Source organism: Sitodiplosis mosellana, unplaced genomic scaffold (genome assembly GCF_009176505.1).
Source record: "Sitodiplosis mosellana isolate CC-2019 unplaced genomic scaffold, AAFC_SMos_1.0 Smas_scaffold_6165, whole genome shotgun sequence".
Taxonomy (NCBI): Eukaryota; Metazoa; Arthropoda; class Insecta; order Diptera; family Cecidomyiidae; genus Sitodiplosis; species Sitodiplosis mosellana.
The window spans coordinates 3923852-3927655 of NW_022601406.1; positions in this window are offsets into that span (position 1 = coordinate 3923852).

Sequence of the window (3804 nt, forward strand, 5' to 3'; positions counted from 1 at the left end):
AATGGTTTATTTCTTGACCAACAATGTGTCGGTATTGAAAAAATTACTCACCCCTATAACACCCCGTTTACACCCTGTAGGGCAAGTCAACCTTGATATTATCGACATACTCACTACGCCCCACTGTTCCACGGTATAAGTCTTATTGATAAACATCGTACGACACAAAAAGGAACACCGCCCTTTGTACCAGGCTAAAATTTTATGAGAGTGAAGGGCCGTAGACCCATTATTGAAGGAGATGGGGCAAAATAGTTTGAAGCAATATTGTTCCCCTTGGAACGCTGTACAACTTTGTTGAACATACCCAAGTGATAGCCCCTGCCCCAGCCCCAGAAAATGGGTATAATATGACTTTTTCACCCAAAAAATTAACGTTTTCTCATGTAACGGTACTTTTACTTTAATATGAACAAATGTGAATTTTATGTATACCGTTGGATAGGTAATCTCGAGTACTTCAATTTTGACCCAAGGAGTGTTGCCCTACCTCCCTTAGTTAGGGAGCCATGGCCCTCGAAAGTGATGCCTTCATTTTGGAGGTTATCCATATAACCCCCTTTTTAACCCCTTTCCCTTCGACTTAGGGGTTGCGTACCTATATATAATTGATCTACGCACTGTGCCCTTTAAGATAGTATACGTCACATCTCTATACAAAATGGCCCAAAATGGGACACGGTTCTTTGTTTTAACATTATTTTTGATTTTGTCTTCGCTCAATGTTTCAATTTAAGCAGTTCTAGTTCTTTTCGGGCATTGTCCAATGGGTACTTCTGGTTCACCTGGGTGCGACGAAAATAATCATAAAAACATATCTATTATATAAATCTTATGGCTCCATTCCAAATCGAAGTAAAAACCAATAACATCCAACACTGCACACTATTTGTTGAAAAATAGCACCCCATTTTACTGAAAAGTGTTCAAATCAAATTTTTCAACATTTGTAACGACTTTATTTCGAAAAAAAAAATTGACATTTCCGCAAATTTTAAATGTTTTTCTCAATTTCGTGTTTAAAAGGTACCAGCAAAAAACCCTGACGAAAATTCCACTGAATTTACCGTAAAATGAATGTCCCGTATTAATTAAATTCATAAAGTGAAATTGCGTAACAATTTTCTCGTGACCATCGTAGAAGCAGAAAAAAATGCACAAAAATTTGTTATGGAAATGTATAACATAAATTTACTTATTCTCCATTAAAACGAATGATTATTTGTGTAATGCCATGAATTTGTTGTTGTTTCTTCTTCTCTTCTTGTTTTTTTTTCTTCTACTTCATCGTCGTCGTCGTCTCCTTCAAATCGAGTTGAAAATCAGTAAAAGACTCTTCAGCTCTAGTAGAGAGAGAGAGAGAGAGCAAAAACACACGAAGATCGTAGTGCACACCCCACAACCAGAAGACAGAAGAAGAGAGAAGAAATATATATATTCATAATGAATTTTTCATGCATCGATGCATCTTTAACGAAGCCGTACCTTGGAAACACCGAAAAACGTTCGTTGTTCATCAAAGTCAGCGAGACGATCATTATAAATCTTAACGTTGTGACGTTTTTAACTCTTTGATTTTTTTTCCCCATTACACTGTTAGCGATGCGTATGATGTGGGTGGGTGTGTGTGTGTGTGTGTGCATCTTGGAATATGTCATTACTTCTTCGGTGTGCAATTTCGATAAGTTCGTCAAGGCGATGATTGCATTGCAATCGAATTGGAATGAATGTTTTTTTTGGGGGGAAATTCAAACTATTTCACCGCAATCACATTGGGGGAAAAGAAGGAATTTTTGAAAATGAAGTTAAATTCGAAATTTATTTAGAAAAAAAATTGCATTTTTATGTTCATTGATGTTCGTTTTGATTAATTGTTAACTGGATTTTGTGTAGCAAGACTCAGATGAGCTAAGTGCATGCACAGAAAATCATCGATGCATAACCTGGCAATTATAATAAAGGTCAAGGATCTTTTCGGGGTTTCCCTTGGCTTTCTCTTGACTCTCTTTCTCTTGCCGCTCTCAATCCCTCTCTCTTCCTTCTTTGTTGCTCTATCGCTTGCTATTCCCAGCGTGAAATTCACATGGACGAGCTGCGTTGCACTCTGGATGAACTTGCATTTCAAATTTTATATGTAGAAAGAATAAAGAAAAAAAATGTGTGCGTTCTTGTGGACGCTTCTTGGTTTTCTCCAATTTGAATTTTATGTTGTTAACTAGCGGCACATTTAACGACACGTAAAATTTCACGAGTAGAAGCAGCGGCGGTGGTGACAGAGCGCTTTTAATGTGGGTGAGTGAGCGAGAGCAATGGAAAAACGGCCAGCACCAAAAGGTGAAGTAGAGAGAAGAAAATCGCTTGAGCGGAACCGTTAAAAGGAAACGGATTACATGTATGTATAAATTCACTTGAGTCATTTAGCCAATGTTCTTGCTTGCATATCAACTATATTCGTGCCTTTCTTCTCTTCTCTGGATGCGGTCGATGTGCGTTTGTTCTGTTCTGTTCTCTTTTTTTTGACAAGTTTTTCAATTTTAGACACATTTCGTATTCAAAGTGCGTACGATCAGCTACAAAACAGAAAATAGTAGCTACAAAAAAGCCCATTAATCCAATGAATTAAGTAAAACGACAAGATATCAATGGATTTATCGAAATGGAAAAGTCAATGGCAGAGTTCGAATACGTTTATTTAAATAAAAAGAATTGAGGTGGAGAATTGAACTGTTCGAATTCTACACTTTAAATCATTTTAACTGTTGGAGCAATAATTAAATGAGCGAGAGATCACATCCAACAACAGCAATATCATCATCAAATTATATAAAATTTAGTTTAAAATGCCAATTTCGATGGGACACAAATTTTGAAGAGAGAAATGACGAAGAAAAAAGCGGTTCCAAGCGGCCACTAATGATGAGCATTCCATTCAGCTCACCTTTCCAAGCGATCGTGGGTGTTTGTGGCGAATGTAATTTATTAAAAATTAAGAACGAAACGAAAAAAAACACACGCACATACACACATAGAGAGAAAAAGACTTTTAATTATTATGATTTTTTTTTCCATTCGTTCGTTCGTTCGCCAGAGAGACTGTTTTTTTTTTCTCTTCTCTACTTGGGCTATCATTTGCCATGTAAAACAGTGGAAAGGCATAAAAAAAACGAAGCATTGAGCGCGGCAGAAGCAATAGCTAGGCAATGGCACACACACACACACAACACATAAATAAACAAAGCGAATACACGCCAAACGTAGAAGGCACTTTTGCCTCACATCCGGTTCACACGCACTAAATATTTATTTGTTGTTGTATATTAACTTCTTCTTCTTCTTCTTCTTTTCGCTGTTGCTTCTGCTGCTGCTATTTTAGTGATGTGTTTTACTATTCCGCGTACGTGTATTGCGCGATGTACACACATATGCATTTTATTTAGTTTACCTATTACCTTTCGCCGATGTTCTTCTTATTCTTCATCGTGGTCGTCATCATCATCGTCGCCGCCGCCGTCGACGTTGCTGTTTTTTTTTTCGTCAGCAACCTCAAAGTGACGAACTAGAAAAAAAAACACCAACCTGAAAAAAGCAGAATGGATAAAAAAAAGCACAAAATAACAACACACACACACAGAATTAGCGTTTTCTTGGATTTAATTTACACACGGTTCATATTTTATGCCGAGCTAAGATTGGCGCACTACTCTCAACTACCTGCCACTACGATTTCTATTCTAATTTCGTTTCCCTCTCTTTCTATCGCTCTCTCTCTCTCTCGCTCTCTCTCACTCTTCGTACAGCAGCAGC